This window comes from Mauremys mutica, chromosome 5, assembly GCF_020497125.1.
Source record: "Mauremys mutica isolate MM-2020 ecotype Southern chromosome 5, ASM2049712v1, whole genome shotgun sequence".
Taxonomy (NCBI): domain Eukaryota; kingdom Metazoa; phylum Chordata; order Testudines; family Geoemydidae; genus Mauremys; species Mauremys mutica.
In genome coordinates, this window is record NC_059076.1 from 34580900 (window position 1) to 34594685 (window position 13786).

Consider the following 13786-nt stretch of genomic DNA (forward strand, 5'->3'; position numbering starts at 1 on the left):
TCAGCAGCAAGGAGAGGGTGAAGTCTCACTATCAATGTCACAATAGACAGCCTCAGATGCAAGGAATACAACTGATAGTAACCAAGGCAAACGAACAGCATGACTTAGGTTCTTAACATAGCAGCAGCACTTTCAAGTATGTACGTGTGTGTACGTGAGGCAGAATGGAGATCCCCTGAGGACATGAGCAAGCTGCAGGAGCAGACCATAACGTTTCCTATTATTATTCCAGAATATTCTGGAATAATGTTAGAAGCCAGGATGCTTCTGAAGCACTGTGATTGTCAGCTACAATGCTTGTATTGACCTCAGCGTGAACCATTCAGCTTTCAAACAGGCCCAAGTAACTTGGGAGCACAACTCTCAAAGACTTTCAATAGGACTTGTGCTTCTAAGCCACTGGGGCACTACTGAAAATTCCACCTTCATATTTTGCTAAGAACCTAATGCCATGTTCAGATCCCTAAATAAAATGACCAGATTTCCACAGATGCAGAACAACCACATCTCCCATTGACTGCATGTGAGTTTGCCTCAGTGGGAGATGTGGATGCTCAGGACATCTGGAAATCACTTGAGTGTCTAGTTCTGAATCTAGGTATCTTAGTTCTGGGTACCTGAGGCTTGGTCTACACTACAAAGTTAGGTCGATGTAAACTGGCTTGTGTCTACCTCGTTGTGCATATGTCTCCACTTAAATTTGTCTCCCACGAATGTAAATGCCCTGTTACAGCGATGCAGTAACATCACTTCCCTGAGCAGTGTTGAGTCATAGTCAAAGTATTGAGGTCAGTGCAACATGGGGGTAGACCAGGGATCGGCAACCTTCGGCACGCAGCCTGTCAGGGAAATCTGCTGGTGGGCCAAGACGGTTGGTTTTGCCTGCAGCGTCCGCAGGTTCAGCAGATCTCAGTGGCTGCAGTTCGCAGTTCCAGGCCAATGGGGGCTGTGGGAAGCAGCAGACAGAACATCCCACGCCACTTCCCACAGCTCCCATTGGCCTGGAAGAGCAAACTGTGGCCAGTGGGAGCGCGATCACCTGAACCTGTGGACGCTGCAGGTAAACAAACCATCCCAGCCCACCAGCGCATTTCCCTGATGGGCCGCATGCCAAAGGTTGCCGATCCCTGGTGTAGATACTGTTTATGTTGGCCATAACAGTCTGCCAGCTGTCCCAGAGTGCCCAACATTGACCGCTCTGGCCATAACTGTGAACTCCACTGCCCAGGGGTCATGGAGCCTATAATGCCCCTCTCCCCTTTAAAGCCTTGCAAATTTTTGAAATGCCTTTTCCTGATTGTCCATCTTGGTGAATGTGCCTAGAAGTTCTCCATTGCTGTGTGGAACTGCCCAGCTGACCATGCAAGCAACATGCTCCAGACGTGCTCCAGCCCGGACTAGACAGGAGATATTGGATCACCTGGGCCTTTGAGGCTAAGAGACTGTACAAACAGAGCTACAGAAACATGGGCCCCTGTGAGCAAATTGCACTAGGGATGCAGGAAAGGGTACAATAGGGACCAGCAGTCATGCCGCATGAAAGCCAAGGAAATTCCAGAAGACTGGAAGAGTGCTAATATTGTGCCAGTGCTCAAAGGACAAGTGGAATGACCCAGGTAATTATAGACTGATGAGTCTGACATCAGTCGTTGGCAAAATAATGGAATAGTTAATAAGGGATTCAACTGATAAAGATTTAAAGGATAGGAATATAATTAAGTCCAGTCAACATGTTTTTATGGAAAATAGAGCTTGGCAAATTAAACCTTTTAGACAACAACAAGTGTGGTTGATAAAGGTAACTGCATAGATATAGAGTAGACATTTGTAAGACATTTAACTTAGCCATTTGAAAAGGATGGTGAAAAATTGGAGATGGTACAGAAGGGAGTCACAAAAATGATAGGAGAGCTGGAGAAAATACCTTACAATGAAATACTTGAATTCAATCTGCTTAGTTTGTCAAAAAGAAGCTTGAAAGGTGACTTGATTACAGTGCCTTCATGGGGAGAAAATTCCAGTTAAGTCAAACCCGGACATCTGATCTGGTGGTGTTACATACTTTGTTCAAGGTGCAAGGGAGTGAACAATCAGCCTTATCACTTGCAATGTGACCCATTTAGTGTTGCTCTGATCTTTGCCCATCTTGATTACTTAATGCAAGCACAGAGACTTTAATACCATTATTGACTGGCATTATTAATACCTTGATGCTGTTTAACATAGTCCCAGGCATTGATCATCACCACGCTTTTTTTGTGTCCCAATTTCAAATACAGTGACTTGGTACTATTATGACTGAAAGTTAATGTCCAGCCTCTAACCATACTCCACCTGAAGAGCAATAGGTTCGGGTCTGGAGTCTGATCATCTTTTGAAGGTGAGACCACATTTGACTGATGTCCTGCTGATCTCCAGCATGGTCATGTTGGACTCTCTTATGGGATTTTCATGCAAATACCTTAGGTTTCTGCATTGGCAAGTAAGAGGTTGCTGATGTTTTTGGAAGTGCCCTGCAGTGGCTCAAGTCATATATAGGAGACAGAAGTTAGGTGTGGTGCAGTTAATGTGTAGGAGTCCTTGTCTTGGCAAGAATGTTTCTAAACACAGGCTAGAGGACTAAGGCTACATAATTGACTCTTTTCTAGTGGAACCTGTCAGATCAGTCTCTACCTTGTTGGTAGTGGTCATTCAAGGATTCCTCCAAGATGCAACCTCAGAGGTCTTGCTGTGATAGCTGGAAGTCCTGTTTGCACCCTTGTTTTGTGTCCCTGCTTATTGATGAGACTAGTGAACAATGTTAATCTTGGCTTGACTTTGGAGCATTCCTTTTCCATAGCAAGCCATGAAGGGACATGTAATGAAGGTGTTCCCCCCCCCCATCACCACCATTTGCACAGGTTGTGCTTTGATCTTATGATGGCCTTGCAAAAGTAACATATGCCGTTGTGACCATGAGACTGATTATTGTGATGCCATGCTACCTGGGCTTCCAGCACTATTTTTCCACTACATCCCACTTAGATGTAACAGCATGTTTGCTCTCTGCTTTAATCTATCATAATCATCTGGGCTGTGTTCGTTTCAATGACTGCCTAGAGAGTAGTTGACTGACTTTACACCAGCCCTTTTGGGTTTCAAAAGCCCATAAATAGGTAGAACTTGGCTAAATACAAAACCTTCTCCTAGCACCTTCCTATGATGGGGATTTGCCCTCTGATATCACATTGTTTTTAGGGAACCTATCACCGTGGCAGGAAATTATACCTTTGCTGTGATGGGTCTTGATGTCTAGAATTACCTCCCTCTTGATATCTGTCCCATCTACTCAATCCCCGCTGGCAAATGACACTGAAAACATTTATTTGCCCAAAGCTGTATTCATAACCTCTCCACTTCCACCCCCAACCAAGCCCCTTTTATTTTCCACAATCTTTCTCAAATACATATTTTAGATCAAACAGAAGCTACTGGCTTGATCCAGGAATTACTGGCTGAAATTCTACCTCCTGTGTTGTACAGGAGGTCGGATTAGAAGATTATAGTGGTCTGGCAGTATAATATTTTTATTAGGTGGCTGCAGTTGTTTTCATTACTTAGACTGTAAACTTTTTGGGGTAGGGACTGCCTTTGTTCTGTGTTCTGTGACTGGGACTCTTCAGTGCTACTTCATACAAGTAGTGGGAAGACAATCTGTGTATTGGTTTAAGCTTGTAAAACACTCTGCTAGCCTTTCTGATGGAGACTACAATGGAAATATAAGAAGTCAATCATTAAAAGTCTCCTATTGGCCTGTATGATGTAAAATCTTTCACAATTTACTGGGAATAATCAGTAGTTTGGGGTAGGGTTGTCCTTGCACAGAAGCAAAAAATCTATTGTGTTTGCATTTGCATCAAACTAAACTGGAGTAGGGTTAGGAAGAGATGATCAAACTCCAAAGCATTACAGGTAAAATTGTAATTTGGCTCAGGTAACTAAAATAAGTACACAGCCCCTATTACGTTAATAACAGAATTGCTTCATCCAGAATTCAGAATCATAACAAACCTTCTTGAAAAAAATAAAGGAACAAATAATCAGAATAATCTAGAAGCACTGTACATGTTAGCATATCAACGTCACTCGCACGTCAGTCAGTCTGTTTCAGGGCACTCAGAATTTGTACAACTTATCAGTTGAGCAGAAGTTCATAGCTAACCTCAAAATCAACTTGTTTAAATCAGTTCAATATGGAACAGGGGATATAGTGGCAAATGAACCAGTCCTTGGGGAGCCAAAGTCACTGGCTAAACTGTTGTCCAGGCGTTTCTGCAGTGCAGAGGAGGCTGGCCAGACATGTGAAACTGACTCCATAGCAACAGAGGCCTAAGCAGATGGTGAAGTGCTGAGGAGGGAAAATTTCTTCCTCGCAAAAGGGAGCTGTGAAGCACCCGAATGGCTGCAAAACCTGCCCTGAATGTGCAAGTCTGTGGATAAGACCCACATCCCTACTTTGGCCCATTTATGCTGAATTAAACGGCTAGAGCATCACTAAGGGTCTCTAAACATGCTGGATCTGCCCAGGGGTAGAAGACAGGCAGAGGCAAAATAAGTTCACGTGGCTGACGGATTGTCCTGATATCCAACCGCAGAGGACATGGAGACTGCGTGTGGAAGACAAGGAGACAGCCTTATCCCTGAGGTGCTCTCCATAAGCAGGACTCCATAATCCAAAGAGGATTTTTTTAGTGCGGAAAGCTTATTTGTATGATTGGCACTGTCCGCAGACTTGGGTCCCTGGGCACCAGAGTCCCAGCCAGTAGAACTGTCAGGACAGCATGATGTTGACATGTGCAAAGAGGGAGAATGGAACACAGCCGAGTTCCAGCCTCTCAATCCCTTGATTAATCCTGTTCATCTGTTATGCAACTCAAAAACATAGCCGCAGTACACTGGGACTCTCGTTTGCAATGGATAAATCAGACTACTGGTTTAATACCACACAGGTTTGCCAAACAGAATGGTATTTCCTACCTACCAGGAAAATGTAAACAGAAACTTCAGAGACTTCACTGCTGCATATCCTTACATTATTTCCACTTCCATTTCAAGTATAGGGCAATTCACAGCACTATGACTTTTCTACTGCTGCCTGAAAAGCACTGGATGTTGACAGCTGACAGTTTGGATGGTGACACAGAACACATACTGGGTTTTAGATTTCCTTGCAATTGAATCAAATTTAGAGCTGCTGGTTTTCTAGCTCAATCTTTTCATTCAAAGTTTCACATGTTCCCTTGGGAGCTTGCCTCAAAAGTGTGAAGAGAAAAATGTAGGGGCAGGGGATTCTCTCAGGTAGAAGTTATTTATAGCATCCTGGGTAGAAAGAAGCATGTGATAGTTTTACAAAAAAAGAGTACTTCAAATGGAGCTAGGATCAGATTATATCAAGAAAGGAAGATGTTCTGACCTCTTACTTCTATGAACAAAAAAACGGTATAAAACCTGATTCCACAGTTCATACTAAACTAAGCTCCAGTTGAAATCCCTGGGAGTTTTGCCTGAGTGAGGACTGCAGAACCAGACATACAGATAACTAAATATTTCTACAGTGCTTGTGCCAATTCTAATGTCTCTCCCCCAGCCCAACAGTTCATTAAACTAATAAATGTAATTGATTTTAAATTAAGAGCTGAGATAGTTGGTTTTTAACCTGATCTCTCGGCATTTGAGAGTGATAATGGCAGGTGTATGTATCCAATATAGTATCTTCATATTTTCTCCCCAAACAGGATCAACGTCACTTTCTATTTTTGAGCCAAGCTACTGCATCATTCTTCCCCTTCCCCTGTACTGTAACCTAAGCTGATCCTGGCAGTATTGGGTTTTCAGCTTTTTGACCTTTTGGCTGTGTACTTGAAACTGACTGGTTTTATCCTGTCTGCGATAGCTCCAGGTTCAGTTACACTGATAGCATTTCATGGCAGGAGATACTGCTCAAAGTTAAGGTCTTCTGAGCTTTCCAGCAGAGACAGAGAAGGAAAATGGCTTACATTCAATTCAATGGCTACAGTTTCAGAATGGCTCAGTGTTAGGTTGGGACATTCCCCCATGTTGACAGAGCAGCACAAGGGCTAGTGCCACTTAACACAAGTCCTATTCTGAGGGCTACATAGGGGCTTAAGTGAAGCACAGACTCAGTGCTGGGCCTTTTTGCACAACAGCAAATTTTACCTGCTGAGCCTTATTCTGCAGTCCTTACTTTGGGAAGACGCCTATTGAACTCACTGGACATTTTGCTTTTGTAAAGGAGGGTGGAAACAGGCCATCTGTAAAGTCCAACTGCTTGCCTTCTCTCTTTTAAATGTACAAAGAGCTATGCATTTAAAAAAAACAAAAGAAAATTCACTGCACACACAGTTCTCGCCCAGGAGAGAGAGAGAGAGAGAACATATCACACCATTTAGTGCAGTACTGGAAGGCATTCAGATACTATACTGACAAGCTCCATTTAAAAACCTGTATAGGACCAGAATAGAGGAAGTGTTGATGCTGTTTATCAACGAGATCAGGGGTTCTCAAACTGGGGGTTGTGACCCCTCAGGGGGGTCACAAGCTTATTACATGGGGGGGTCACGAGCTGTCAGCCTCTAGCCCCAACCCCCGCTTCGCCTCCAGCATTTATAATAGTATTAAATATTTGAAAAGTGTTTTTAATTTATATGAGGGGGGGTCGCACTCATAGGTTTGCTGTGTGAAAGGGGTCACCAATACAAAAGTTTGAGAACCACTGAGCTAGATGTTGCTTTTTGGAGTGTTGATGCTGTTTATCAGCTAGATGTTGCTTTTTGCCTCTCTAGGGAAGGGAGGGGAGAGATTTTTGCCATTTTTGCTGCTTTTGACTGAAAAAGAATTGCAGGTTTCCACAAAAAAGAGTGGGTTCTTTTTGTTTAACCTCAAATATCAGGAATGTTAAGCCTTTTATTCCCTTTTTTGGGGGAATCTCAGAATCTGGGGCTTGAATCTTCCTTCCAACTGTTTATACGGTGTTAGAGTTAAATAGATGTTAGCACCAAGCACCAGAAGGTTTTAGTCAATCTTATTAACCCTTTCCCCATTGTTGAGTTTTCTGCCTCGTTACATCCACTAGTTCCCCAGTTGTCTATCAAGGCTTCCAGCAATGATAAGATCTGAATTTCTTATGTAATCCCCTCTCCTCCCTACTCCCCTCTGTACAATAATTTAAAATACCAACATAATAATGTATGAAGAAAAAAGTTAAACTTTACGAGGCAAAACATGGCACAGAGCCTATTGTTTTTCCTTTCAGGTCACCTTTAATAAAACTGATAATGGCACTCTCACCAATAAACTTTCTACAGTTTTACACATTTCACATGGCTGAATCAGCTATTATTGGGGTGGAATTATATTCTTTTTTCAAAATCTTTTAAATACAGAACACAAGTGTTTTGTAAGTTTGGCATGTGTCTTTAACTAGATGCTAATAGCTGATTTCTGCCTTCTCCACGAGTGATGCTTCTGCTTAATAGTAGATTGTTTAGTTTTAAAAATCCTTCCTTTTTAAAGGCCAGATGTGGAGCCCTTACTCACAGCAGGGAGTATTTACTCATGTGATTAGACTCACTGGCTCCATGGAAATATTTGTGGGAGTAATGGCTCACTGTTGTGACAGTCCTGGAGACAAAAATATTTTGTTTACCCAAATGGATGCACCGCTGCTGCCTATTTTGTGTCTCCCTGATGCCTTGGCAATTTATTTCAATGTTGAACTGAAGCAGGCACTCCCAGGGGAAAGAGGGCAATGCAGCCTCCAGAGCCCATTGAATCCATTGCCTGCTGAAACTGCCAACAAGATGGCTAACAGTTAATGCCATTCTGGATGGTGCTTTGTAATATAGAAACGTGTCCATGGTTTCATAATATGTACACTTGTTTGTAGGTGTTCTCACCATCAGCTAAAGTCTAATTCTCCCGTTTTAAGCAATTGTAAAGCTCTACCAATTTTTCATGCTCCAAAGAGAGGAAACAATGCTGTTATACAAGTCTCAGCTTTTCACACACCCAGGGAACTTAAACTTCAAGCTATCATTCCATATAAAGGATGATAAATGGCAGCCTAGCTATACAAGATTAAGTTATAGATACAGCATATTGTATGTTTGTTAGCCAAGGCAAGGCAACCAAAGAAGTGGAAAGTGATGAAGTCTGTGGTGGTACTTAATTCCTAAAGCAATTTGCTACACACCTTTACCTTTGCAATGGGCAGTTCCAGCATGCCTGAGGAATGGAGTTATCGATCTATGGCACCAGAGCTGTAAGAAACTTCTAGAACTCCTAAGATAAGCAGGGCTTTTTTTGGGTCTAATCAGCAGTTGGATAGGAGATATTCAAGAAGTAAAACAGGCAGGAGAGTCAGATTCAGTAATCAATGCTGAACTAAGCATTGGGACACTGTGCTACCCTATTCCGTATAAAACATAAAAGCCGTGGTCCTGCTTACTTGTTTAAAAAAAGCACAGCACAAACATACACACAAGTCTTGGACTTTCCATAAGTGTTGTGGTCCCTAGCCTTATTTCTCTGACCAATTTCCCAGAGGCAGGAACATTGAATCTGTAGTGGCAACTTCAGTAAGCACAATTGGTCACAATATTCTTGTGGATAAAGTTCTTGTCCTAAACTTGTGCTAACAGCTGCTTTGTTCTACCCTAGAGATGGCTGCATTCCAGTGGCAGAAGGGGCTCCTTTTGTGTACAGGATGTAGTTTATAAAGCATTTAAGGATACTTTGGGAGAAAAGCTTACATTCTATAGCACCTAATGACACCCTCATGCTAGCTTACTGTACGTGTTTTTTTAATCTTCCTGAAACTTTGTTTAATCCAGCCAAAAAAGTTAAGATCACTAAGTGAAAATTATAATTATAATTATAATGAGGCAAGGTGAACCCAAACCTTGCTTTGGGACTGACCATCTTTTTCTGTTGTGTCCTGTACCCAGAACTAACCCCTGGGAATGACTGTTTGAGCAAAGTCCAGGAATCTTGACTCTTAAGCAACCTCAGGTGGATTTGTTTGACCAAAATTTCCTCATTTGTAATGCAAGAGCACTAGGAGATCCAGGCAGAAGTGGTTAATTATTTTTTAGATATTGTGTTATCAATTCATTGTGTGTGATTCCATGTCCCTGAAGTGTTATGCCCATTCTTAATAATGTTGAAAGATATATTTCTTTTCATGAGCTCATTGGACATTTTTAGTTCACACTGAGTGCACATTTTTACTGAAATCGAGCACAGAACAATTGGGCTCCAGGAGAAAACCAACGAACATAGTACGATGTGGCATAAGGAAGACCGCCCCCATCCCCCCCCCAAAAAAAAGAAAAGAAATAAAACCTTCAAGGATAACAGGATGTGTCAAGTGTATGGGCCAAGTAATGTCTTAATAAGCAGCAGAGATGAAGAAATTGAGTCTTCCAGTTGATCTTGCCCTACTAGAGCAGCCACCAGGGTCAATACTATTATATTTGTATCTCCACTCAGTGAGCTTTTAAACATGTGGTAAGGTGAAGTGTCCTTTAAAAAAAAAAAAAAGGAGGCAAGACTATTGTAAGCTTTTTGGGGCCTCACTGAGCTGCGTACTGATGGGAAGAAATGCTGAAAGCCCCAATCTGGACTGGTACCTATGTTACCACACAACAAATGATAGTAAATGCACATAATTAACACATCCCACACACATGGAACTTGCAACTGGTCATTATAAGAGCATTTCATGTAATGAACATGAAAACAAAGATATCAAAACCTGAAGGTGGGATTGTCAGAAGCACTCAGCATTGGCCCAATTCTGCTTCCTTTGGAGCCACCGGGAGTTTTACTACAGACTTGGACAGGACAGAGTTAGATCCTACTTATAAATAAGATCAACAGCCACCTCAAGTGTCTGATACTTTAATGAAATACTTATTGCCTACCTCAAGAATCTGGGTGCTTGGTCTCTGATCTGTTCACATTTGTTGCCCTAAAAATATTAATAAAAAAAATAGGATAGTGTAAATGAGTCTACTCACTGCTAGACACATCCTCATGGCCAGGCATGGCACAGCAGCTCTCTCGCTTCTCTAGCATTCCCCTGCCAATGGTCACTACAGTGACAAGCTCAGAGGCATCATTTTAAGCCTACCCCTTTAAGGGTCATAGTTGTCCAAGTTAAGAGTCCCAAAATGTCTTTAGCACAAAGTCCTTCCACCCTCTCTGGGGCTTTTCCTCAGAGCATCTCCAGGGCTTAGCCTGCAGCCCTCCTTCAAGACTCAATAACCCTTGCAATGGGAGAGAAATCCAGTCTCACCCTCTTCTCAGGGTTCCAGCCCAAGGTCCTGTACTGAACAAGGTCTGCTTCTTTGCCTGCACTGCCATTCTCCCTATACCACTGCCTCCCTCACAAGACTGTGTAAATTCCCTTCCAGGTTTCCTTATCTCTCCCCCACTTAATCAGGGTCTCTCCCAGGCCTCGTCACTCTGAACTGCCTGCCCAACTCACACACCAGCTCTTTGCCCAGCTGGTCTTCATTACCACTTAAGCCTAGCTCTCTCTTCCATTAGGGCAGCTGCCTTCAGATGGGGCTGATTCTGTAATCAGGCTGGCTTAGCCTCAGGCTCTCCAGCCTGAGGGGTAATTCACCCTGTTATAGGTAGATTCCATCCTATAACCTGGATTCAGTATGCCACTGTGTAGTACATATGGGCCAGAACTGTGCCCTAGGGGTCATAGGAGAATTTCCCTGCTACTAGCATAGTGGATTATAGCATCATCTATAATCAGCCTTATGATGGGCTGTTTGCAAGCCCTGGTGCAGGGGGCATGAGGCATGTGGAAGGGTGTTGGGAGATGAGAGCCTAAGCAACCACATAGTCAATTAACATGGCTTCTGATATGTTATCCAGCCTCTTAACAAGTGTTAAGAGTATTCTTCAGTCACGTGAAGCTACACAGGATTGAAAAACAGACCCTTTTTGCCTCTCAAGACAGGACTCTAGGGCACAGCTCCAGTCCTTATACACTGCCATAGTGGGACAGGGGTATCTGGTTAGGGGCTAGAATCTCTCCCTATATCTTTGGAGTTACATTTATGGGCACCACAACAGCTCAGAATACTGACTGCCCAAAGGTGACTTAATTCTGTGCTCCAGGAGGCACAGCCCCACGTTTCAATTATATAGAAGAGAGAAACCTAGATCCAAACCTCCAAACTTTGAGCAAGTTTTATTAGGTTGGATCCAGATTCATTGCTGGCCATGACTGTTTTCTGTAATGGGCCAAACCAAAATCCTAGAGTCAAAGACAGCATACAGTAGGGGAGCCTGATTCTCAGTCAGAATCTCAGCTTGGTGGCTTGGGTTTGTCTATGTCCAGCTTCCTTTGGTGAAACAAATATCAGTGAACTCTGGAACTGCCCTTGGTCTTTCTAACCCTATGGGACACTGCAACTTCTCTAGGATCTTTTCCCTGTTGGGGCAGGGAATCACCAAGACATCAGCATACACATCCCTCTCGAGTCCAGAAGACAGTTTCCCCAAAAGATTGTCCTGGAAAGACTCCCCAGAAATAGGCCTTCTTAACAGATGCACACTATACTGATGAGCTAGAGTGAGCTCACATGAGCCCCTTATTAGCAGCTCCAGCCTTTGGACCCCATGAAGAATCTCAGTTTTCATTTAAAAAAACAAAAGTTAATCTCTAACCCTTTTCACTGTGCAAGAGCCTTGAAAATATAAAGCAATAAAAACTAATAGCAAAGGTGAATAGGAATATGCTGCTGGGATCTACTTCTGCAGTAGAAGGCTGAGGGTGAACCTTAAGATCCCCCACCACTTACAGACTTTGATTGAAAATGAATCAGGTAAGCTTGGGGGTGTACCTCAAAAAATAATATCACTGAACCTCCCCAAAATCCCTAGGCCAGGCCAGTGCACAGGACTGTAATGGTGATGAACAGGAATCAGTTATATTGGTTGTTAGACATCCGTGCAATGTTCTCCCTTGCACAAGATCTGCATTCAGGGCCTGATTCTGTACCTTTACACTGGTGTAATTCCATTGATTTCAGTACTGTTACATCAAAATCAGGCCCTCAGTGATGCCTTTTTCTGGCGAGTGTACACTTTACTCAATGACTTCCCCATTCCATATTCTATGTAAAAGACAGGGTCACCAAGTCAGGGCCAGATCCTACCAGGTGTTCTGCCTGAGTGGACCTCTGTGCCTAGACAGAGCTCAGTGCAGGATCAGGGCCTAAGTGTGAAGTGTTTAAATAAAAAGTGTGGCAATAATTTCTTACGGTGGGAAATGGGTCAGCTCAGAAGAGAAAACAAAGGGCTAATGTAATGGAAACTTTTCCATCATTACAGGGTTTGCTACTAAGCGTCATCTGTAAGGGTACGTCCACACTACCCGCCGGATTGGCCGGTAGCGATCAATCTATCAGGGATCGATTTATCGCATCTCATCTAGACATGATAAATCGATCCCCACCGTGCTCCCCATCGACTCCGGAACTCCACCAGGGTGAGAGGCGGAAGCGGAGTCGATGGGGGAGCTGCGGCCGTCGATCCTGTGCCGTGAGGACGGGAGGTAAGTCAAAATAAGATACATCAACTTCAGCTGCGCTATTCTCATAGCTGAAGCTGCATATCTTACATCGACCCTCCACCCAGTGTAGACCAGCCCTAAGAGAATGTCAGTATCTCCTAGAAAAGGTGAGCAGAAAAATTCTGCAACACCTAAAATCTCCTGTAACTTTCTTCCTGTACAACCACTCCCCAATTCCAAACCTGATCTGTTATGTTTATCATTTTGAGTGGCAGCTAAATGAAGCACACTATGAGTTAACATGCTCAGTCTCACAGACTGTCTTTCCATATTCCGTGTGTTCACAGAAGGTCATCTGATCAACAACACCCAGACACAGTGAGGTTAGCTTGGGACAAGCAGCATAACACAGACACAGTGTCAGCAGCAAAATGGATTGGGCAGCAGTGGAGGGTGTGTCATGATTTGTTCCTAGGCAGAAAAACGCTCAGAACCAAAACAGGGAGAAAGTTACTGGCCAGCAATTTGAACAAAGACCTGGGGGTTTAGAAAGCACTGACAATCTAATTAGTGTGTCAGCACTTTTCAGCAAATAGATCTCCAGGGAGGAGGGTGAGAGAAAGAGAGAAAAACTAAAGAGATGGTAAAGTGGGGGTAAGGGAGGCCAGCGTTGGGGAGTTCCAAAAGGAACTTTTGAAACTAATACGAAACCTCAGCTTATTTGATGTATAGATTAGAACAGGTGAGGAGATGCAGGGAGGATTCAGACTGTAAAGAGATAAACAGTGGGTCTGTACTGGGCCCAGTCCTATTCAACATATTCATAAATGATCTGGAAAAAGGGGTAAATAGTGAGGTGGCAAAATTTGCAGATGATACAAAACTACTCAAGATAGTTAAGTCCCAAGCAGACTGCGAAGAGCTACAAAAGGATCTCTCAAAACTGGGTGACTGGGCAACAAAATCGCAGATGAATTTCAATGTTGATAAATGCAAAGTAATGCACATTGGAAAACATAATCCCAACTATACATATAAAATGATGGGGTCTAAATTAGCTGTTACCACTCAAGAAAGAGATCTTGGAGTCATTGTGGATAGTTCTCCTAAAACATCAACTCAATGAGCAGTGACAGTCAAAAAAGCGAACAGAATGTTGGGAATCATTAAGAAAGGGATAGGTAAGAT